The 27,323-nt window shown below is 32.3% G+C and overlaps 2 pseudogenes; both read left to right on the forward strand.

The window, feature by feature from the left end:
* The first annotated feature begins 328 nt into the window (after positions 1-328).
* On the forward strand, positions 329-2,852 carry LOC120137201 (annotated as a pseudogene).
* A 2,368-nt stretch (positions 2,853-5,220) lies between these two features.
* LOC120137195 lies at positions 5,221-26,550 on the forward strand (annotated as a pseudogene).
* Positions 26,551-27,323: the final 773 nt, after the last annotated feature.

A 27,323-nucleotide genomic window follows, 5' to 3' on the forward strand; every position in this document is an offset into this window, starting at 1 on the left:
TTAAGACATTAAATTAAATTTAACTATTTTTTTTAAAATAATGAGATGCACTTGACTCCTTAAAGGGTTTAGTGCATTCGCCCCTACTACGAGCCACTACAAGATAATAGTTGTTCAGATTCTTTCTTAACCTAATAACAAATTACATATACGCTTCAAACTCAACTACTCATGTCCGAATCTTGTAACAAGAAAAATATTCTCTTTTACCTCCTCTAATTTTTTAACATAAAGAAAGAGGAGCAGTTTGATTGGGAGCGAGTTAATAAGATAAAATCAAAGGGTGATGTAATCATTTCTGTATTGGTCGTCAAGGGGGCAATGGACCATTAGAGCATGGATTTACGCATGCTACTCTACAACTAAAACCTTTCTGCCCTCTCCTGCGTTATATATATGCACACCAAGTCACACACCCAAATTGTCAATCTTTTTCTCATTTCTCTTTGTTCATTGAAGCAGAGGATATTTGCTTTGTTCCTTTAAAAAAAATGGAGGGAGATATGAAAATCAAACAATCAAAGTTCAAGAGAATCTGCGTCTTCTGTGGGAGTAGCCCTGGAAAGAAGAGCACTTATAAAGAAGCTGCTATTGAGCTCGGCAGGGAATTGGTACTTGCACTCTTTAATTCCGCCTCTCTCTATTTGCATGAATTGTTTCTAAACTTTATTTGCACGCCTTTTCCATTTACTACTTTACGCTTCTTCACTGATAATGTTTACAGTGGTTACCTTGGAGTATTATTTTCAGCTCCATTTCTTCATCAAACTGTTTGCTCCACTCTAAATCTTTAAACTTTGTCCAAGAGTTAAAGTTGTTAATCTTAAAATTCTTAATAAAAGGGTTAGAGTAATTTTAGCTTACTTTGATTAGGGGTTTACTTTAATCACAAAAAATCTGATTAACATAAAATTCATTTCATGAAGTGAACTGAAGTGTACTTTGATGAAAGTACCAGATGTTGCAGATTTTTGTTGGTTCATTCCAAAGAACATATTGAAATGTTAGATTTTCCCTTTACTTCTCCCAAATGAAGGTTTCAAGAAACATCGATCTGGTTTATGGAGGAGGTAGTATTGGGCTAATGGGTTTGATTTCGCAAGCAGTTTTCGATGGTGGCCGCCATGTCATCGGGTAGGCATTTCTTCCTTTTTGACATTCAAAGAATCAAAACATATAGCATAAAAATGGATTGATTGAGTTCTAATGTTGTTCTTCGTCTTTAATATCTGCAGAGTGATTCCCAAGACACTTATGCAAAGAGAGGTTTGTCTTCCATTTGCATTGTATGTTTTGAATTAATATTACCTTTCTAAAGAAGAAGAACATTATCTGCCACCTTTTTTAAAAATGAAAATAGGTATTATTTCTTTTTCAAGTGGTAGCTCCCATGGCATGAATTTCCACCTCACTTTTGTTATCTTTTAATCATGGGTTTTCACACCTGCGTGTATAAATGGGTTTTCACACCTGCGTGTGCAAATGGGTCTTCACCATTTCTCTTGTCCCCTCACCAATGGTGTTTGTTAGCCCACCACCAAGATTCTCATTCTTAGTATAAAATCAGGTTTATATGGTGCAAGCATTTTCTTCTCATTGTTTTTTCTTTGTTGTTGTTGTGAAATGGGTGTTGACTTGCCAAGCAAACTCCCTAGTATGATGATTTAGGAACCACTTGTGCTACTCTCATCATTGCTTTTCCAGTGAAGAAAAGTTTTTTATTTCTCTCACTGAAAGTCGGGTATTATATGGCGTTGCTTTGCATTGACTTTGATCAAACATTTGCAGATCACTGAGAAACAGTAGGGGAAATTAAGGCAGTAGCAGACATGCACCAAAGAAAAGCTGAGATGGCTAGACAATCTGATGCCTTCATTGCCTTACCTGGTCGGTAAAAAAACCCAAACACTCGTTCTTAATAGGCCGTTCATATTTTAATTATTTTCCGTATTATATATTCGTGTTGTGTCGAATCCGATATCATCTAAATTAGTATGCTTAAAACCTTCATGTGGAGAGAATGCAACGGTCCATCTGCAGCAGTAATCCCCCAGTGTGTGGTTTAAAAGTACCATCCTTTCTACCAGATATTATGAACTAAAATAATTGTGAAACTCTTGTTATATCTCTATAAAAAAAAATGGTCCTTATCAGAATTGTGTACCATACCCTTAAACAATCTTTGTTTGATAGCTTTGTGTGTTCCTTTGGTGGTCCTTTTCCTGGACCACATCCGGGACACCCATACTTTTAAAGATCTTGCCTGTGCCTCTGCACATTTCACCCAATGTGTTGAATTTTGTGAAGGTGGCTATGGAACTCTCGAGGAACTTCTTGAAGTCATAACCTGGGCCCAACTTGGAATCCACGATAAACCTGTATTTCCCCTCCTTTTTTTCTTTTGGAAAAATAGTTTTTATTGTTGAAAGTATAAGATTAAACTAAATTATTTGTTGAAATTGAAGGTGGGATTATTGAATGTGGATGGGTACTACAACTCGTTGTTGTCATTTATTGACAAAGCAGTGGAAGAAGGTTTCATCAGTCCAAATGCTCGCCATATCATAATCTCGGCTCCCACTGCAAAAGAGCTGATCCACAATATGGAGGTTTTTATTTCGTTTTTTACCCATCATTTTTCCATTTTTTTGGCAGACAACATGAAAAATCTTTTAAAAAACCCCCAACATTTTTAGAGTCAAATTTAATGATAGTTTTTTTCTGATTATATTTAGGAGTATGAACCACAACACGAGATAGTTGCTTCGAAGCTAAGCTGGGAGGAGGAACAATTAAATTATTCGACAAAATGTGAAATTTCAAGATGACCATAAGGATTTAACAGATGATAATAGATTTCTGAGAAACTAATTTTAAGAGATGAAGATTTTTCCTAGAATATATGTATAGATAGGAATTGGAAATTTATTATGATAAAAAAATTATATATACTAATACTCCAATTAACTTTTTTTTTCGTTGAATTTTGATTCATGTAATGTTCAACCTTTTTGTGACTAAAGTTGCTGTTAAATGACAATAAATTTTCCCCATGGGCTGGACTTATGTTGTATAAATTTCTTCTTGTTTAAATTCATGGGTTTATTTTTCCACTAAATTCACTGTTTTTCTTTCTTGGATATTGGTTCTTCAACTTAATTATGAAATCGTTGATTAAATTAAGCAATAACAAATGACCTTCATAATTAACAACATTCATGGATGCATATAAATGAAGTTCTGAACAAACATCAACAACGATTTTTTTTTATTAATATAAGGTGATTATAAAGTAATATATATTCTAAATATTTTTAATCATTTGACAATAAAAACTCAAATATCTTGAAATCTTTGACGTTCAAACCTAAACCTCTAAAAATAACAAAAATCTCACCAAAATTTTAAATACAATTACAAAACATAAAAAGAGAATTTACATATAAAATATATATTTTAAAAAATTTGATTGTAAAATCAACAAAGTTTAAAGGACTAATTGATAGGTAATGGAGAGTTTACTGAAATTAGAAAACAAATATTGAATTGGAGAAGAAAGTGACCACTGCGGAAATTAAACACCATGTCTTTTAATAGAAATGATATGTTACTCAGATATGGACGCACGTTTATGTTAGAATGAGTACGTGTGTATTTTAAATTTATTTTAATTAATGATTTATATTATTAATTGTACTCACCTTAAAATTTTATTTGTGTTTAGCCCATATAAAAATTTTGTATGATTAATATATATGCATTTAATTTAAAAAATATTTTTAAATCCGTTATTGTATAAATCATGGTATCACTAAGTAGGACCAAACCTTTTCGAATATGTCTAGTCCATTGTTAGGGAAAAACCGGTCAAGGCTTCCGTTGCTTGCACTGATTAAAATTTGCTCAAAAGTTTGGTGACAAGCCATTAGCAAAGAGGTCGAGAACTTGCTGCAATCTTCATTTAGGACGTATTTACATGCAAAGTCAACCATTTCTCTCTCTATATATATATACCAAATTTATTTCATTTATATATTAATCTTATACAACAAATTTTTTATTTAAATTAGAATTAAGATTTATTTGTTTACTGATGTAATCAGATTTGTTTGTATTTGTTAATATTTGAGTCTTTTAGATGAGTTTTAACATTTTCCTTTTGTATAGTCCCTATATGATATCGAATGATTACTTTATTGTGTCAATGATTATAATAAAATACTCAAATTATATGTTTTGATTTACAAACTTTGTTATAATTTCAAATATTTTCTCTTTTTTTCCAATAAAATTAACTTCTCTATTTGCTTAAAAAAAATCTTATACAACTCAACCTTCCACTTCCCTAAGCCTAATATGCTTCCCCGGTCTGTCGGCATCTATACGCTGCACCTTTTTAGCCATTGAAAACAGTCTTTTGATTAAAAAAAAGTTTTTTGTTCGATCCAATTTTTTTTAATTATTCTCTTGCTTCATTTGCTGAAGAAGAAAAGGCTCCGTAGTAGGGTTCAGTTTCTTTATAGGTAAAAAAAAAGACTAAAGATTTCTATATTTTGTATTTTATTTATTATATATTTAAAAATGATATTTTCATGTTATATCATATATTTATTTATTTGTAATTTTGGTTGAATCTCGTTGGGATATCTAATAAATTTTAGTGTTAGTAAGCTTTTCGAGAGGACAAATTAATGAAAAGCATATGGAATCTCTCTGTGGGCTGTGCCAAAAACACAGGAGTAGCCCTTTTTATACGCCATTAAAACTGGCTTGTCTCAAGTGCGACTACGCGATAGAGATGTAGTGAAAGTAACGCTTCAAATTCAACATATATTGTTAACTATCTTTATTAGTCTAAACGTTTAGCCCCAAGTGACCTTTCCTGCATTTCTCATGGGGCACTTCACCTTCACTTTTTTAGAATTTATAACTTTCCATTAACATATTTATATAGATGTACGATAGCACAGGTTCCACCACCTTCTTCAACACCTTCACTTTCTCTCTTCCATTTCCCATATCTCCAAACTTGAATTCTTCTAAGCATTTGTGTTTACGACACCCACGGTGACGGCTTATCGATATACGTTGATATTGACTTCGTTTTGGTTAGTGTCGAGCTTAACACTGAGTTGATGTTTGTACTTTGGTTTGACTGATACAAAATTTCTTTTCGTTTCCTTTTTACAGGTATAATTTTCTTGATATCTGAATTTTGAAATGAAACGATCCTTTTTGTATTACATGAGCCCATCGATAGATTTAAGAACTAAACCAGAGTTTACTTGGGCAACAAGAATAGCAAGGAACATGAAACAGTTGACCATCCAACCACATGTTCATGGTCGCTTCCAGGAGGCTGCTTTTTTCATCACAGCTGAAACCATCCCTCCCATTACCCCATCACAAGTTTGCAAGCACGAGAAGATCGATTTCGTGTAGAAGAAGTCGAATGATGCTCAAATGATCAAGTTGAAGAGAAAACTGTATGATGAGATACTGAGTTTTCAAAGCAAGACCAACGGTACAGAAACTCTAGTTGAACTAATGGCAATGAAATCCCGATGGAGTACGCGCGGTCCAAATAAGCCAAAAGTGACAGTTCTCTTGAACCATTTCAAGAGAAAAACACTTTGTTCCCAGCTTGATTCTTTGGTTCAATAATCGCTTCCATTCCATCAAGTTTGGGTTCTTTCATTCGGAAGTCTGATCAAGCACTCTCTAAAGAGAATCGTAGACAGCTACAACGATTCGAGGTTTAGCTTCATTAGTTCAAGCAATGATTTCAAGTACTATGGCAGGTTTCAAATGGCTTTACAAACAAAAGCTGGTTTTGTGTATATCGTGGATGATGACATGATTCCTGGAAAGAAAACGTTACAGATTTTATCTCATGTAGCAGGAATTGAAAAGTATAAGAACTCTGTTTTGGGTAGCATTGCAATGATCTTGCCTTTCAGAAGAAGGATTTTTCGTTCCCGAGCTATAGGAAGTTCCGATTCAAGGAAACAGGGCTTTACTTGCCTGACCCTGCATACGATATTACAGTCCAAAAAATTGTACAGGTGGATTTTCTTTCCAGTTCATGGTTCTTGTCGGCTGAGCTTATCAAGGCACTTTTCCTTGAGAATGTTGAAAGTTGACTTAATTATGCATGGTCGCAATAATTGAAATGCATGGCAACAAGGGTTGAATTGATGCATTTGGCAGCCGGCGACTTGGAAGCATTAATGGGCAGCTAGTGGTTCAAAGTGGGCAGCCAATTTTATTGAAAATTGACAAGGGATAATTACAAAATTGAGTCCTTGAACTTTAGAGTATTTATAAGATTAGTCCTTAAGCTTCAACTATAAATACCCTAACCCATTTAGCTTCAAAATCATCCCAAATCATTTCTTTCTCAAAATACTAAAGAGTTTAGAGACTTTTCTTGTGAGTTGTGAGTGTTTCGTAAAAATCTGTAAATTTTCCCTCTTTAGTAAAAGATCTGCAGCAGCCCGGAGACGTAGGCATAATTGGCTGAACTTCGTTATTAATTTCGGGTATTATTTTTCCGTTTTTATTTCACATTCTCACTAATCTGGTTATAGGGAAATTACTCGTTTATTTCTCAACAACTGGCATCAGAGCTTTTTGTGGTTATTTTGTCGTTTTTCTACGGGGTTACTATTCATATGAATAGTGAATTTTATGAATAGTGAATTTTGTGAATAGTAAAATTTGGTCGGCGATACGAATTTGTCGACGGAGGTGTTCTAATACACTGTGGTTTACAAGAATTGTCAGAAACGATCCAAAAGAAGCCATATTCGAGTGGGAGCGATGGTGCAGACGAAGGGAATGTGAAAATTGAGAAGTTCGATGGTGCGGACTTTGGCTTTTGGAAGATGCAGATTGAAGATTTTCTGTACCAGAAAAATCTATATCAACCTCTCTCAGGAAAGCAACCAGAGGACATGAAGAATGAAGATTGGGCTCTTCTTGGCAAACAAGCCCTCGGAGTTATCCGACTGACATTATCCCGCAATATTGCTTTCAACATAGCAAAGGAAAAGACCATGGCGGGTCTTATGGCGGCTCTCTCCAGTATGTATGAGAAGCCATCGGCCTCAAACAAAGTTCACTTCATGAGGCGATTATTCAATTTGCGGATGACAAAAGGGGCATCAGTAGCTCAACACCTAAATGAACTCAACACAATCACAACCCATTGAGTTATGTGGAAATTGAATTCGATGATGAAGTTTGAGCTTTAATTCTCTTATCATCTCTACCAGACAGTTGGAATGCTACTGTTACAACAGTCAATAGCTCGTCGGGAAACAGTAAATTAAAATTCGACGATATTCGGGATTTGGTATCAAGTGAAGAAATTCGACGGAGAGAATTGGGTGAAGCATCAAGCTCCTCAGCCTTGCACACGGAGTCTAGAGGGAGAACTTCATAGAGAAATTCAAATCGTGGCAAATCGAAATCCAGAAGAGGAAATGTAACACCCAACCCGCATTCGACCCGGATACGAGTCCGAGATGTCACATTGACATTTCAAAATTCTTGCAAAATAACAGAACATTTGAACTTATATTAAGAAAATACATTTATATATTGTCGAATTGTATTTGTTATAAAAGTTTAAGGCAAAACGTATTTATGAACAGTAAAATACAGTATGAACAGTATCGTGAACATGATGAACAATGCTACAGTGCATCGATGCACTAACATTTCTAAGCAAAATTGTGCATCGAAGCACTGCTATAGTACTGCTACAATGATTTTCGTAAAATGTACATAAAACTCGTAAAATTTAACCGTTCATTTCTATGCATTTACATTTACATTTATACGTTTAAAACATTCCAAAATTCAATCAGAGTGTATCCAATAAAAACCATTTTTATTACATGCCAACTAAAATTCTATTTAACAAAATACATGTAATTCGATTATATTCTGATCTGATCTTTGGTAAGGAGAACTGACCTGTCTTGTTCCTCTTTACTTCTCTTTTCGCTTTCCAAACCTACGTGTGAAACAATCACACGCTAAGTCATAAACTTAGTGATGCATATAAATATTTATTACGATCGTATCATATAAAAACATATATCTTTTCTGTAACACATATCCATACACCTATATCTTTATCAACACGTTTAACTTTTCATATTCATTATCATTAATCCTTATAATTTAACAATCTTATACATAACATATCATGCATTAACCAAGCAATACACTATTACATAAATCCTGTGATCTATTCCATATAACATGTCACATATACATATCATATTCAATATACTTATTAAATCTCTTTATTAGCCCATGTACACTGTTGAGAACTGAAGGTATTCGAGTACATTGAGGTTGTGCACAAATGCTGTCACCACAGCTCGTATAAATTCCCATTAGGGGCACTGAACATTTGTCCCGAAGAACCGCGTAGAAATGTCCTGAAAGACCACTATCCCGAAGACCACATATCACATATGTCCCGAAGGACCACTCCTTAAGAACCATATACATAATACAATGGACCAAATAAGTGTACCGAAGAACCACATACATGTTCCACGAAATTACATATATATCCCGAAGGACCACGTAGAATTGTCCCGAAGGAACCGCGTAGACCCTCGACTCTTGGCATGCCAACTATACCTCTAGATCTCATGACACATAACATAAGCATTATCTTTTATAATTATCACATATTCATATCAGCACATAGTTCACTTACACGTAGAACATTTTCATATGATTATATTCATATGTCACATAGCTTATACCTTGTTCTTATATATTCTCATAGACATATATTCTTTCTCACGTAGTCACATAGATCTGTATCATATAACATATATCACATGTGTTCATTTAAATATGCATGTCATATCTTGTTCACATATGTTCATATATACATCATATATATCACATATTGCATATTCATGTAAGCATGTAGATCATGTAACCTATAATAACATACACCCATTTTCATATACTAATGCACACATAAGAATCACATAACATTTTAAAGGTTACTTCTTACCATAGTAACTTCGTCACTGGCTCATCACAAGCCAATGTTTGTTCAATAACATAAGTACAATTTAAATTGCACTCACCTTAACCTTTCTTTGATTCGATCCTAATTATTTGATTATTCCAAAACTTGTTTAGGCTCAATATCTACATAAACATAATTTCCAAGATAATTATCAGAAGCCTAAACCTTATAACTTGATGTTAATAACTTAAGCTAGTTTAATGAACCAAAATTCTATTTTTCCTTTAGGGGTGTATCGATGCACTATGGGTGCATCGGTACACAAAATAGCTTCGAAATTCCAATGCATCGATGCACCTTCAAATTTTGTCTTAGTGCATCGGTACACACTCATAGTGCATCGATGCACCTGCCCATAATAGGCTATTTCATCCGAAAATCATCAACACTTCACCCAAATTTTCATATATAAAATCCTTATCATACTACTAAACTCATCTATAACAACTTTAACTAATTTCTATCATTCCAACACTTTATAATTTCCCATATTTCATCCAAATTCTAAAGGTTAAGAATCATACCAAATTTTCCATGTTATCCAAACTTAATTCTAGCACTTCTAACTTCTTATTCTCATAGATGACAAGTCAAATTCATCCTCCAAATTCATTCTAACCTTCTTATTCAAAATTTCACTTAAAAACTCATTTTATTTAATCTTTCATAACTTCTTCATCTGTTGATTTTAAGACAAATTAATCTTTCTTTAAGCTTAATTATTATCTAAGGATCAAAACCCAACTTTTAAATCAACAAATAATCAACTAATTCGAAAACTTACATTTGCAAGCTTGGCTCTCTCTTTCTCTCGTACATGAAGAAGAAGAAGAAGAAGAAGTGGAGAAAATATCTCCTCATCCTTATCCCCACATGCCTATATATCATTTTCAAGTCAAATGACCATTTTGCCCTTTAATTCTTTTAATAATTACCAATAACCCTTCAGATATTATTTTCAAATAAATCATTGGAATTTTCAACTTTTCCACTTTAATCACCATAATCTGAATTTTTTTACAATTTAGTCACTAATCCATAGTTTGAGATGTTACAAATCTCCCCTCCTTTTAATAAAATTCATCCTCGAATTTTCATTGTCCACATTGATAAGAACATATCTTCTAATATTCTCATGTTTCTTCTTTACTTAATATTTCCTGTTCATCGCTAACAGACTTATCTTGTTCTCTTACTCAATTCTTCATATACATCCTACTTTTATAAATCCATATAATGTCATTCATCATATAGACAGTACTCCAATCCTTACTACTCAATATTATGAATCAATTGATTTCCTTCATCATTCTTTAATCACTTTACACCATTCCTTAATTCTTGTATGTACTACAATACGCAAAATTCTTTTTTATATAATCTCACATACTTGTCTAAGGAATAATCACCATTTTATAACAAAAGGTGCTAACTTACTTCAATCATTCCATTACCTTTTTCTTTTATACATCTATATCATATCCCTTATCATATAATAGTAACATCAATTCTTATTACTCAAAATCCCAAATTATTGACTTTTCTCATAAGTATCTAATTACCAAACTTTTATTCTATCATTATTCAACTACATCTTAACTTCCTTAATACGTATGAATCATTCTTTATCTCTCTGTCCACGTCCACTTGACCAAGAAAAATAACCTTAAATCCTCACTGCAGATGATTAATACATACACTTTGCCAAAATCCAACAATTTTTCATATAATCTTACGAACATTTTTTTACTTTATATTAACTCATACTTTATACCTCATCATAATCCTTGTCATACTTGAGCTTTTAAACTCCATCATTTAATTTCCTTAGTCCTTCATTCCTTCACAAATCTAAATATCCTTATACATAGGCCATATCTTTTAATTCATGTTCACATACTCATTATTGATCTTTATCACACCTTTATAACTTTGATAATCACTTTACTTATACAAAACCTTATTCTTCGCCATCTTTTATACTTGTATTTTTCTTCCTCAAAGCTCCCTTTAAAACTTGTAAATAATCTTCTCTTTGCCTTCATCATATTTATATGATCCAAATACATAACCATATTCAAATCCATATTAAACTTAATTAACTCACTTTATCTTTTCTTCCAATCTTATAACTCTATCTTTTCTTCCAATCTTATAACTCTATCACCTTTACTCTTACGGCTAGTCGATAACAACTGTTCAATCTAAGGCATAAGCCTAATTAATTAATTAATCATATACCTTTTTTTCCAATCATAATTATCTCAACAATAATTTACTTAACTTATCAAATCCACATTCATTCTCATACACCATGAAATTTTCTTTGTTCACACTCATCATTCAATGTCTTCTATCTTATAAAATAATCATCGATGTACATATTTCTTTAAACTCTTCCGAAACAATATTCACATCGATAAATCTTTTATTATTCCTATTATAACATTTGTTTACCATACTTTAACTCAACCGCATATCATCTAAATTCTCTACTTTAGAATAGTGGAGATCATTTAACATTGTTCTATTGCACATCAATTTCTGAATACAATCCTTAACCTTTCACAACTGATCACCGTATCCAACCCGATCATATACTTTTTTTTAAACTCAAATTTTTACTTACTCACGGTACTATTCTTTTGTTTCAGAATCAAACGTTAAAACTTTCTTTTTCTTATAAACTGTTCACCAATATACTCATTCTTAAACTCTTCTATTACTTTTTATCTTCTCTTAAACATATAAATCCTTATTTTCTTCACCACATTACATAATCAAGATATAAAACTGTATCTGGATCTACTTCATATTTGGTTATCATAACTTAACAATACCTTATAATTCCAATATATTTCCACATCACTAACTCTTGCCATCTATAATGCAAACCCCTTATCATATCCACACTCTTGCTTATACACAATATTATTTACACGTCTACTATTTCTTTTTACATATCACTCTTTAATAAATCTTTCGTGCTATCATAAACTTCACTTCATTACTTTAATTCTTTCATTACCTTTTCCCTTATTCTTTTACATCCCTTTTATATCATTTATACTTTTCCTTCTTTATCCTTTTTAACTTTTCGATCAATCCTTAGTTTCCTTCAAACATACAAATCCTTTAACTTTAATACATTCACTATCACACTACTTTATTATTCAACTTATTTCTTTCAATCAAAACGTAAACCTTCATCAAACTATTCATATATATATATATATATATATATATATATATATATTTTCCAGTCAAAATAATTCATCCTCTATTTCCTTTACTTATCAAACCTTCATTCTCACTTGTTTATAATACATTCCTTTGGTTTGAATTCAACCATTCCATTAACTTTTGTCTTATAACTGATCACTGATATACATATTCTTAAACCATTCCTTGGTTTTTTAATATTCTCTAATTAACATTCATCTCCTCTACTTGTTTCAACAATTACCAGATCTCAATACTCATCTCATCCCTTTAAAATACTTTTCCTGCTTCAATTTTCATAAACTTCTAACAGAGCTTTTAACCCAATTCATAAAGGTTATCCTTAACCCTGACTTATTATCAATTAACTACTTGTTTAATCTTCCAATATCAGACCCTACTGCTTGAGTCTGTCTGACTCTCATCTGATTTGATTCTCTAGCGGAGAATACAATTAATTTATATCTGGTTAAAATTGAAAACCAAAATCTCTAACTTTCTGTGATGGTGCTTAACTTTATGAAGCACTAATTTTTCTTAATCATCTGAGATTTTTATTCTCCAATCCTTTCATTCTGAGCTCTTTCTAGAGATTTAGCGCGATTAACCATTTCTTGAAATGAGAATAATTTCAAAACCAATAACACTCTTTTAATTTAAGGCGCAAGCCCTAAACAACCAATCACATGTTCCTTCTTATCCTTCTTAATCAGAATCAACTCAGTAATAAATATGTTTAACTTATTAAACTTATACTCATATACATGCATGTGTAATTCCCTTGCTTCAAGCTCAAATATTCGAGCTTCATTTTTCTTATGAACTGGTCATCCATGTACTTATTCTTGAATTCTTCTACAAATAATACCTACATCACTGTGTCTTTTAACATTGTCATGGTGACATTTGTCTACCATAATCTAGCTTGCCCACGTAGTAACAAAACTATTCAATTCAACTTCTTCACTTAGAAGAAATGAATACCTTCTAACATTATTTTTATATCATTTAACCAAAGGTCTGTAACAACATAACCTACCTCAAATTTACCATTAAAATCGTTTGCTCTTAACTCTTTTCGATACATTCATTTATGAATTATAGAAGTATAAAATTGAAAACACATCATAATATCATTCAACATCATAAAACATTCTCTAATCTTATACAGGCACTCCTTGAGGTTTTCGCTCTTCTCCCTGCCTGGCCAGGGCAGGTGAATGCTATTACCTTCAGGTCTATGGCCTTGTGCTTCACTTTAGAAGCTATCATAATCATACATCTAATATAACATAACACTTTAACTCTATTATCAAGACAACATACTCCTTACACTATCATATCAGAAAAATTTTCACTTTGTGTTGGCATGTATACTTTTTAAAACACTTTTGACTTCGTTTTTAGCCTAAATCGGCTAAACCGTAGCTCTTATACTATTAAATGTAACACCCCAACTCGTATCCGACCCGGATACGAGTCCGAGATGTCACATTGACATTTCAAAACCTTTATTCTTGCAAAATAACAGAACATTTGAACTTATATTAAGAAAATACATTCATATATTGTTGAATTGTATTTGTTATAAAATTTTGAGGCAAAAATATATTTATGAACAGTAAAATACGGTATGAACAATACCGTGAACAGTGATGAACATTGCCATGAATAGTGCTACAGTGCATCGATGCACCGCTACAGTGCTGCTACAGTGATTTTCTTAAAATGTACATAAAACTCGTAAAAATTTAATCGTTTATTTCTATGCATTTACATTTACATTTATATGTTTAAAACATTCCAAAATTCAATCAGAGCGTATCCAATAAAAATCCTTTTATTACATACCAACTAAAATTCTATTTAACAAAATACATGTAATTCGATCTATATTCTGATCTGATCTTTGGTAAGGAGAACTGACCTGTCTTGTTCCTCTTTTCTTCTCTTTTCGCTTTCCAAACCTACGTGTGAAACAATCACACGCTAAGTCATGGACTTAGTGATTATAAACATTTATTACGATCGTATCATATAAAAACATATATTATTTCTGTAACATATATCCACATACATCTATATCTTTATCAACAGTTTAATATTTCATATTCATTATCATTAATCCTTATAATTTAACAATCTTATACATAACATATCATGCACTAACCAAGCAATACACTATTACATAAATCTGTGATCTATTCCATATAACATGTCACATATACATATCATATTCAGTATACTTATGAAATCTCTTTATTAGCCTATGTACACTGTTGAGAACTGAAGGTATTCGAGTACATTGAGGTTGTGCACAAATGCTGTCATCATAGCTCGTATAAATTCCCACTAGGGGCACTGAACATTTGTCCCGAAGGACCGCGTAGAAATGTCCTGAAAGACCACTATGTCCCGAATGACCACTATGTTCCGAAGGACCACATATCACATGTGTCCCGAAGGACCACTCCTTAAGAACCATATACATAATACAATGGACCAAAAAAGTGTACCGAAGTACCACATACATGTTTCACGGAATTACATATATGTCCTGAAGGACCACGTAGAATTTCCCGAAGGACCGCATAGACCCTCGACTCTTGGCATGCCAACTATACCTATAGATATCATGACACATAACATGGACATTATCTTTTATAATTATCACATATTCATATCAGCACATAGTTCACTTACACGTAGAACATTTTCATATGATTCATATTCATATGTCACATAGCTTATACCGTGTTCTTATATCTTCTCATAGACATATATTCTTTCTCACGTAGTCACATAGATCCGTATCATATAACATATAACATATATCACATGTGTGCATGTAAACATGCATGTCATATCTTGTTCACATATGTTCATATATACATCATATATCACATATTGCATATTCTTGTAAACATGTAGATCATGTAACTTATAATAACATACACCCATTTCCATATACTAATGCACACATAAGAATCACATAACATTTTAAAGGTTACTTCTTACCATAGTAACTTCGTCCCTGGCTCATCGCAAGCCAATCACTACAACAAATTTGATTATTTGTGGCATCTAAAATATTGTCACTGAAACATACATTTATGTCACTATTTGTATTTTGTGACATAAAAATTGACGTCACGACGAACGTCACCTTAGGTGCGTCACTAAATGTCAAATGTGACGATGTATAAGATTTTGTCACTTATTATTAAACATATAGTGATGTTAATGGATAATGTCACATTATAATTTGCATTCAATGACAATTAATTACGTCACCAAATAATGTATGTGTTCGTCATTGATAAACCATATCGTCACCAATAACTCAATAATTTATTTGTATAAGCGACGAAAGAAAAAGTTATCACAATAACAGTGACGCAATACATGGTTACCTATTAGCGGTATAAATGATGGTTATGCATAAGTCACTTTATATTTGATACTTAATGACAACTGGTTACGTAACTAAATTATAGAAAATTTTGTTATTAATAATTCACATCGTCACGGATAATACATTAAAATCAATCTATATGTGATGAAAGATATATTGTTTCATTTTTAGTGACGTAATATAACGTTACCTAATAGTATTATGAATGACACTTATGCATAACGTCATTTTATAACTTATATTGCATGACAGTTAGTTACGTCACTAAATTATATAATAATTTTATTAATAATTTATATCGTCATGAATAATACAATAAAATCAACTTATATGTTACGAAAGAGATATTGTCAAATTTTTAGTAACATAATATAACGTTATGTAATAGTATTTTGAATGATGATTACGCATAACGCCACCTTATACGATTATCTCCAATACAATGATAAAATAAAGATTGTCACCATAATATGACAATATATATTAAAATGAAAATATTTATATTAATCTAAAGAAAAAATAACATAGTTTACTTATTGTAAAATAATAAAATTTATACGAATGTTTCACTAGAAAACATAAAAATGTTCAAAGAAAATAAAATAATATGACCATAATATGACTTGTGGAATAACTTTTTGCCAAAATCTCAATCCATATCTTGTGTCGACTGCGAATCTATTGATGATAAGTTTGTGGTATCATTTGAAGCTACAAAATAATTAGAACGTTAATTGTCATAGTTAAAATTATATAATTATTTTATTTATTTAAATATATTGTTTACCTGAAAATTGAAATGAGGGCACAAGAATTCCGTCGGCTAACAAAGCGTATCTCATAACCTTCATTTGAGTTTGACTAAACCATCTCAACTATATAAAATATTCAATTATGTAAAAATGCAACTACTTTGGGTAAGAACAAAAAGACCCTAAAACTAAAACCATAGCAAATACAACTATGTAAAATTGTCAAAGTACACATTAAAATAAAATTGACGAAACCATCTAAACTATACAAAAAATCAATTATATTTAAAGTAAAATAAAAATATTAAAAAATATGCCAATTACCTGGATATTGAAATTGAGATTTCTTTATTAGCATCATCAGCTTGGAACAACACATCGGGGCTCACTTCTATGATCCCTTTAAGGAGACCGTTGAGTCTTGAGATTTCTCTGAGATAAAACTCAACGAGTTGCCTCGAGGTGAGTTGGTTTCTCTCAATACTTTGTTTTATATCTTTGATCGTTGCTTCTCCGATTGAGAATGTATAGTTTGTGATTGTACAACCTTAACTTTACCGTGATTTAAATTTCATAATAAACAAAAAAAATAAACCACCGATCATATTTGAACTAAATCCAAATAAAGCACCATACAATGACTTGAGAAAATAACCAAATGCCAAAATAATATCCAACGATTAAAACTGAAATTTTAATCGATTCGGATTAAATATATATTTTAATAATATATATTCCATAAAACTAATCGCAAAAGGTTAAGAATTAAATGAATTCAATTTTCATGCACAAAATCCAATTCAATTACAGGAGCAAAATGTAATTATGAATTGAAACAATTCAAAACAAAAGTATTCGAAATCACCGAAAACTAATCTCCAAAAGTAATTATGTAAACTAAAGAAAATTGTGCCCAAAAAAAACTTTAATGGCATAACCGCAAAAGAAAGAATAAAAAACAGGAATAAGGAAGAGGTTCTCTTGGAAGAATTGACAGCCATTGGTAAAGCTCCTATGGAGGACTTTGACTCACTATCGAGACAACTCGCAAATTTCAATCCTAGAAATTGATGAACCGCTTCTAGTTCTATAATCTGGTGTAAACTAAAAAATTTGCAAAATAATATAACTCTAAAACAAGATTATTTCAAAAGTAAAATACATAGAATGAGATTTCTATTTCACTTTCTTGATAATCTTTTTAATCCTAAATCAAATCTTTTATACAATATTCAATTATATTTATCAGTAAAATAAAAATAAATTAAAAAAACTTAATTACCTGAATATTGAAATTGACAAACCGCTTCTACTATAATATGGAGCAAAACAAAGAAAGTAATTGTAAAATAATAGAATTCTAAAACAAGATCACTCAAAATAAAATAAAAAGAAAAATATTTTTATTTCACTTACTTGATAATCTTATTAACTCTAAATCAAATCGAATATGCAGTTACTTTATGTAATGGCAAGTCTTAACTAAGGAAATAAATAATTTATTATTAAAAGGTATAATTTCTTGCTATAAATAAGGAATCAGGAATTTGCTTAGAGGGAATTTTGATGGGGAGATGAAAATTTGCCTCCAATTTTAAACGTAGGTATATCACTTTAATATTATTAATAAAAAATAAAATAGTAAAAAAACAAATAAAAATAAAATATAGATTAATAAATTAATAAATTTAAAATAATCAAAAAGTATTGTTTTTTAATTATTAAAAATAATTTGACATAAGTATTTGACTTTTTATATACACATAAATATGACTTGTATTCATGTAAGGTTTCATTGGTCTTGTCATGACTTATTGTTTTGATAATCTAAGAGTTTTATAATTTAATTTTTTGTATGACACTTGTTTTATAATATTAGTTTTTTTTCTTTTGTTTTATTTTTATTAAAAGAGTAATATTTTATATTTTAAGATTGTTGATGGTATATGTATCTAAATATATTGGAGCTTTATGAGTATTTCTATGATCAAGTATAAATATCTATTTTTCCCTAAACAATTTGATGTAACATCATGGAAATTATAGAAGTGTAGTAATATATAAAAAATCATTTGGTCATTTTTTTACGATTTATTATTTTATGTTTTTCTCTAAAGAAATATTTGAATGTGAGATCATCTAATACATAATAATGTCAATAAAATTTAAAACACAAAAAATCTCTATAAATTGCATTGTTTAATAATGTTTTTAGATTATCTTATTTTTAACATTAAGTGACGTAAATTCATGACGTCTTTTAAAATTGTCATATAAAAAAAAGATAAAAATAAGTGACAAATATTGATTTCGTCATGCTAAAACTATTTTTTTGACAATAATAAAAAGTCACTTTTAATGTCTTATAAAATATGACGAATTAAATTGTCACGAATAAAAACTTATTTGTGACAAATGTGCAACGTCACTAATTGAAATCGAATTGTCATTATAATAAATTGTCACTAATACCTTTTTTCATTGGAGACAATTTTATAATGTCATTATTTTATCTAAATGCCATTAAAACGTTTCCAACTAAAAAATTTGGTGGGAAATTTTGGCGCCAAGCATATAGTGACGAAAATCAATGACTATTTTTGAAATTGTCATAAAAAATATACCATTAATCAATAAATATAACGAAAAGAAAAAAAAACGTCACATATAGTATGTTTTGTGACGTTATACACAATGTCATATAGAAATTTCATCATAAATTGACAAATTTGTTATAGTGAATGTCTGTTCAATAACATAAGTACAATTTAAATTGCACACCTTAGCCTTGCTTTGATTTGATCCTAATTATTTGATTGTTTCAAAATTGTTTAGGCTCAATATCTATATAATTTCCAAGATAATTATCAGAAGCCTAAACCTTATAACTTGATGTTAATAACTTAAGCTAGTTTAATGAACCAAAATTCTATTTTTCCTTTAGGGGTGTATCGATGCACTATGGGTGCATCGGTACAATAAATAGCTTCGAAATTCCTAGGCATCGATGCACCCCTTAATACATCGATGCACCCCTTAATGCATCAATGCACCTTCAAATTTTGTCTTAGTGCATCGGTACACACTCATAGTGCATCGATGCACCTGCCCAGAATAGGCTATTTCATCTGAAAATCATCAACACTTCACCCAAATTTTCATATATAAAATCCTTATCATACTACTAAACTCATCTATAACAACTTTAACTAATTTCTATCATTCCAACACTTTATAATTTCCCATATTTCATCCAAATTCTAAAGGTTAAGAATCATACCAAATTTTCCATGTTATCCAAACTTAATTCTAACACTTCTAACTTCTTATTCTCATAGATGACAAGTCAAATTCATCCTCCAAATTCATTCTAACCTTCTTATTCAAAATTTCACTTAAAAACCCATTTTCTTTAATCTTTCATAACTTTTTCATCTGTTGATTTTAAGACAAATTAAGCTTCCTTAAGCTTAATTATTATCTAAGGATCAAAACCCAACTTTTAAATCAACAAATAATCAACTAATTCGAAAACTTACATTTGCAAGCTTGGCTCTCTCTTTCTCTCGTACATGAAGAAGAAGAAGATGATGAAGTGGAGAAAATATATCATCATCCTTATCCCCACATGCCTATATATCATTTTCAAGTCAAATGACCATTTTGCCCTTTAATTCTTTTAATAATTACCAATAACCCTTAAGATATTATTTTCAAATAAATCATTGGAATTTTCAACTTTTCCACTTTAATCACCATATTCTAAAATTATTTTACAATTTAGTCACTAACCCATAGTTTGGGATGTTACACGAAAATCCAAAAACGGGAAATAAAGATTTTAACTGTTATAATTGTTGCAAGAAGGGTCACTTTAAAATAGATTGTCAAGCCCCAAGAAAGATACCGGCACACAGAATCTACCAACATGACAGAGGAGACAGGTGATGCCATGATTCTAAGTGTCAACAGTCTGATTGAATCATGGATCTTGGATTCAGGGGAATCTTTCCACTCTACCCCATGCCAAGAAATCATGGATAACTATGTCAGTGGTGATTTTAAGAAGGTTCATCTATCTGATGATGAAACTTTGAACATCATTCGAAAAGGAGACATCCAATTAAAGTTACCAAACCAGACCACCTGGAAGCTGAAAAGAGTGAGACATATTCCTGACCTCAAAAGAAATTCGATTTATGTAGGACAGCTTGATGGAGAATGATATAGTATAACCTTTTCAGGCTGTGAATGGATGATTACCAAATGAGCACTAATTATTGCTCGTGGTAACAAGATTGATACTCTCTATTTAACCTCAAATTTAGAGAATATCATTAAGTAGCAGATGCTGATGGAAAATCAAACCTATGGCACCAAAGGCTTGGCCATATGAGCAAAAAAGATGAAGACACTTTTGTCAAAAGGGAAACTGTCGGATCTAAAGAATATAGATGTCGATTATGTGAGGATTGCATATTTGGAAAACAAAAGAAAGTCAGTTTTGCAAAGATTGGTAAGACACCCAAGGCTGAAAAGTTAGAGTTGGTTCATACTGATGTATGGGGACCATCTCTAGTTTCATCTCTTGTAGGCTCACTATATTATGTCACATTCATCGATGATTCTACAAGGAAGGTGTGAGTTTATTTTTTGAAGAAGAAATCAGAAGTATTTGATACCTTCAGAAAATGGAAGGCCATGGTGGAAAATGAGACTGGTTTGAAAGTCAAGCGGTTGAGGTCTGATAATGGATGAGAGAACAAAAATAGTAGATTCAGAGATTTCTGCGTAAACAATAGGATCAAGATAGAGACAATAATTCCCATGACACCGTAACAGAATGACATAGCAGAGCGCATGAACATAACTCTGAATGGACGTTTCAGAAGCATGGGATACATGTCTGATTGCCCAAATTGCTATAGGCTGAAGTTATCAACACTGTAACTTACCTGATCAACCGTGGGCCCTCAATTCCCCTAGATGGTGGAATACCAGAGGAAGTTTGGAGCAAGAAAGAAATAAACCTTTCACACTTAAGAGTGTTTGGTTGTATTTCTTATGTACACATAAATTCTGCTGAAAGAAGTAAACTTGATGCCAAGTCCAACAAATGTGTCTTTGTTGGTTATGGTGGTGATGAGTTCGGTTACCGGTTTTGGGACTATGAAAATCAAAAGATCATCAGAAGCAGAGATGTCATTTTCAATGAGAATGTGATGTACAAAGATGTCAACTATATAATCAAGTAGCTCCAATTCCGAAGCTGAAACAAAGGAATTTGTTGAGTTTGAGGAGATTTCTGGAAATGATGTTCAGATCAGTCCTGAAGAAGTTCAAGAAGAACAAGGCACACCAGAACTAAGACGCTCCTCCAGAATTCCTAAACCAACCAGCGTTATTCGCCTTCTTTGCCCTACTTGTTGCTGACTGACAATGGTGAACCAGAGTGCTATAATGAAGCAATACAGGTGGAGGATTCAGTCAAGTAGGAGTCTTCCATGAAAGATGATATGGACTTGCTTATGTCAAATCAGACGTGGGAATTAGTTGAATTACCAACAGGCAAGAAGGCGCTCCATAACAAGTGGGTTTACAGGATCAAAAAAAAGCACGATGGGAGCAAACACTACAAAGAAAGATTGGTTGTCAAAGGTTTTCAACAAAAAGAAAGTATTGACTACAATGAAATTTTCTTTCCAATCGTGAAGTTGTCTACAATCAGACTGGTGTTGCAAATATTAGCTGCAGAGAATCTACATCTTGAGCAGTTAGATGTGAAGACAGATTTCTTTCATGGTGATTTGGAGGAAGAAATCTATATGAGGCAGCCAGAAGGCTTCATAAAGGCAGACAAGAAAAACTTAGTATACAGGTTGAAGAAGATCTTGTATGATTTAAAGCAAGCTCCTAGACAGTGGTACAAGAAGTTCGATAGTTTCATGGGTAGCAGTGGTTTTACCAGATGCCAAGCAGATCATTGTTGCTACATCAAGAAGTTCGATAACAACTTCATTATTTTATTGTTGTACGTTGATGACATGCTCGTTGCAGGCTCAGACATACAAGAGATTATAAACTTAAAGCAAAAATTGTCGAAGCAGTTTGCAATGAAAGATTTGGGCGTTACAAAGCAAATTTTGGATGAGGATTAAGAGAGACACAAAGTCAGGGACTTTGATGTTATCACAGGCTGAGTACATCAACCAAGTACTCTCCAGGTTCAACATAAAAAATGCTAAACCAGTAAGTACACCTTTAGGTGTTCATTTTAACTCTCCAAATAACAATCACCAAAGACGGAGGAAGAACGTGCACACATGGTGAAGGTGTCGTATGCCTCAGCAATTGGAAGTATGATGTATGCCATGGTTTGTATCAGATCAGATATTGCTCAAGTAGTGAGAGTTGTTAGCAGGTACATGAATAATCCAGGCAATGTACATTGGGAAGCAATTAAATGGATCATCAGATATATGCTAGGTACCAAAAACAAAGCACTTTGTTTCAAAGGTGGAGATACAATACTGACAAGCTATGTAGATGATGACTTAGCCGGAAATGTTGACATCAGAAGGAGCAATACAGGGTATGTCTATACTCTAGGAGAAATCGCGGTGAGTTGGGTTTCTCAACTACAAAAGATAGTTGCTCTTTTCACAACTGAAGCAGAATATGTCGCTGTTACGGAAGCCAACAAGGAGATGATTTGGCTCCAAAGTTTCTTGAAGAGTTAGGCAAGAAACAAGAAGACAATGTCTTGTATTACGGTAGTCAAAGTGCTATCCATCTAGAAAATAATCCATCTTTTCATTCAGGACGAAGCACATACAATTGAGATATCATTTTATCCGGTCTCTTCTGGAAGATGGGATTTTGAAACTTGAAAAGATTAATGGAGCTCAAAATTTGGCAGACATGTTGACAAAGATGGTGACTACGTACAAACTGAAGTTGTGTTCAGCTTCAGTTGGCATGCTAGAATAACAGACCAGAAATGTTGTTGCATTGATCGAGGTGTGAAGACAAATTAAAACCATTCTTCAAGTGGGAGATTGTTGAAAGTTGACCTAATAATGCATGATCGCAAGAATTGAAATGCATGGCAGTAAGGGTTGAATTGATGCATTTAGCAGCCGACAGCTTGGAAGCATTAATGGGGCAACTAGTGGTTCAAAGTGGGCAGCCAATTTTGTTGGATTTTGGCAATGGATAATTATAAAATTGAGTCCTTGAACTTTATATATTTACAAGATTAGTCCTTAAGTTTAAACTATAATTATCCTAACCCATTTAGCTTTAAAATATCCCAAATCATTTTTTTCTCCCAATACTAAAGAGTTTAGAGAGTTTTCTTGTGAGTTGTGAGTATTTTGTAAACACCTGTAAATTTTCTCTCTTTAGTAAAATATATGCAGCAGTCCGGAGACGTAAGCATAATTGGCTAACTCCGTTATCAATTTCGGGTATCATTTTTCGCTTTTATTTCGCATTCTCACTAATCTGGTTATAGGGAAATTACTCGTTTATTTCCCAACAGAGAAGCCATTCACATTCATGACCGATGAAGATCTTTATCTTAGGTACGTTTACAAAATTTTCATGTCACACAATTTATCAAAAAAAAGTTGGTATAGTAATAGTCCGGAAGAAAAAAAATGTCACTGACTCGTTTTGGTTTGGTACAAAAATGGAATATTTTTTCGTGTTTGGTCATCTGTTGAATAATATATATATATGTTAGTGGTGATAAAGACTACTGTGCCATTGCTAAATATGATTTAATTATATCTTGAGGAAACTGATTGTACCAAAGGGATCTCTACATATTTGATGAATTGTGCTAGAATAAGAGGGCACAATGCTGAAAGTTGACTCAGAAAGCATTTAAAGTACTAATTTGCTACTTAATTCTATGAAAGAATCTTTTAACTCATGCTTCAATTTATTAGTACTGAGTTGGTCAACTTTTTCTTAATATTCTATTCTCTTTTGAAGAAAATGATGGATATTTTATACATTAGTTTCGGTTATGGGTTGATGCTCTGTATCCTGTTTCGCTACTAATAATTTCAGCATTATTGATTTTTATACTAAATTATTTACTTGCACATTATTCAGTGTTAATTTTTAATATTGTAGCACAGTTAAAAATGTGTTTTACGTGTTATAATGTTTTTTATCGCCGTAAAACACAGTTTTAAGCATTGGATGATTGTTTTTGTTCTAAAGTTGCAGTTTCCAAAGTTCAAAAGGTTATAAACCTTTTTCCAAACTTGAACAGCTATCAGCTTCAAAAGTACAGAAATACAGGGTCATTTGTTGTTCCAGTTGACTCTACTGACAAAGAAACATAGGGTGATAGTGAACCCATGCTTGCTTACATCTCGGAAACCACTGTGATCTTTAAGGACATTGTTCAAGTCAGAGATGAACAATGGTGGAGGGAACTAACTACTGGTTATGTAACTCAGTGGGCTGCAATATACCCTCAAAAGATCAACGCTTTCTTTTATGCTCACAGTGTCGATGAGGTCAAGGCACTTGCACCGCTGCTCGAAAAGTTCAGATCTTCTGTCGGAAAAAAGGCTTACATTGTAGTTTCTGGAGATAATTTCTTCCCTTGTGAAGATGTTGCAGTAGCTCTAAACTGACCAAAGTCAGTTTGCAAAGAGCGAAGATTTAAGATTTTCGATTTACAAATTGGAACACTTTCAGGAACATCGAACTCTGAGGTCCCAATTCTGCAGCCAGTATACTCTATTTTGAAAGGATTGATCAAAATTCATAACCCCAGTATGATTATCACAGTGGCAGACATTGATCTCAATGTGAAAAAAGATTTGAAGATGGCATCAGAGACGAATCCGAATAGTACTACACTCGTAGTTTTACCAAGGCCTTCTGTCTCAAAGGTTCTATGGATGGCAGATCTAAGATCAAAATCATTGCAAAGTAAGAATGCTAACATGTTCTAGAAGGATTTTGATTGTTAAATCATCTAAATGATCATTTTGTATTGCAGATTGGAACCGTATGTGGATCTCTATCAATATAATTACTCAAAACCGCGCACATTCTTTAACAAGGCTTCTTAAGTCTTGAGTGATGCATACTATATAGGAGATGAGATACCTATCAGTTTCAACATGGAAAGTAAATTGGATGAGGCAACTATTAGACTTGTAGATTCATTTCAATGGCCTCATTGCCCTAAAACCCTCAGAAGGAGAATCATTCAAGGAGGTCTCATTCGAGCTGTTAGTGAGAGTTGGTATCCAACATCGGATAACGACTACGGTCTACTACTTGATGACGATATCGAAGTCTCTCTTGCTACTATCTATGGATTAAATATGCTCTCTTAGCCTACCACTATGACCCTCAAGTATCCTTCCCGAGCTCTTGTTGATCTTTCTTTATACTCCTCGATTAGTTGAAGTTGTGAAAGAGAGGCCGAGATGGAACGCAATCGAGTTTTCAAGCAGATTTACACCTTACCTTCACCAGCTACCTTGTAGTTGGGGTGCAGTATTCTTCCCCAAGCATTGGAGAGAATTCTATGTTTACATGAACATGAGATTCACCGAAGAAGACGCCAAAGTGAATCCAGTTCAAATCCTGAAGTCGAGAACGAATGAATGGCAAGCTTATGGAAGAAGTTCCTCATTGACATGATGTACATCAGAGGATACATTGGCATTTATCCAAACTTTCAGAACCAAGCTAGCTTTTCAACCAACCATATGGAACCAGGGGCTCATATCAGTGCGAAGGACAATGTTGTTCAGCACGATAAAGCAAATTTTGAAGTCCCACTATTGGTGGAAGATTTTAGAACCTTATTGCCTAATGGGAAGTTGCCATTACTAAACCTTTTCAACCAACCTGTGTCACTCAAAGGGCTCAAGGCCGCTGGTGCCAAGTTGGGACAAGATGTATTGCGATGCAACAATGCTACAGAGATTGTGACAGTTGACCATGTAAAAGGTCTGCCACTATGGTGCTCGAAATTCACACGATCAAGCCGTTGTTTGTTATTCTTTATTTCTTTCATCTAAAAAGAAAAATCACCCCAAATATAATTTTTTCGTCTGTCTTCTTTTCTTACTTTGTTCATATGAATGCAGAACTGGCTCTGCTGTCTGTAATTAATTGTCTTCAAAAACTGAAACCAAACCAGCATTTTCTTTTATAAAATGCATACCTCTGCAATAACTAGAACATACAATATGTAGATGGTTTGAGGATTGCTTGAATATCAAGATTTTGGTGAGGAGTGCGTCAGTTAACAGTAAACATGATACACATTTATTTGTTTTGATCTCTTTATGAAATTTGATTGATCACCAAAATCCCATGGAAATGCAAATGCCAACTTCCCTGAAAAGGCCATTGTGGTTTGAGCCAAACAAATTTCATGGCTTGAAGTAAACATTACATTTGTATTATGTAGCCCCTAAAGTTTGTATTTTTATTTCTCCATATAAAAACTTAGGTTTTCTTAAAATACTAATTTAGAAATAAAGTATCAAATTTTAATAAATTAAATCAACCAGGATATTTGTCTTTGTTACTATTAACCTATTCTCCTGATAAATATTGCTCATCTAATAAAATACTGTAAAAACTTAAGGGGAAAAAACAAAAGATCCAACCAAAATCCGAGTCGTAATGACATTTAAAATGTCAAATCAGTAGTCATATGTTCCCAAAACATAGCTTAAAGTCTGACAACTGTTAAGTGTTAACTGATTAAAGATAATTAAATAATAAGTACACAACAAAACGGGTTTTTAAAGTTGAAACTGATTTTTTTTTATATAAAGTGGTGACTGATTAGATAAAAATAATATTTCAG

The sequence above is a fragment of the Hibiscus syriacus genome, unplaced genomic scaffold (genome assembly GCF_006381635.1).
Source record: "Hibiscus syriacus cultivar Baekdansim isolate YM2019G1 unplaced genomic scaffold, ASM638163v2 tig00110653_pilon, whole genome shotgun sequence".
NCBI classification, from domain to species: Eukaryota; Viridiplantae; Streptophyta; class Magnoliopsida; order Malvales; family Malvaceae; genus Hibiscus; species Hibiscus syriacus.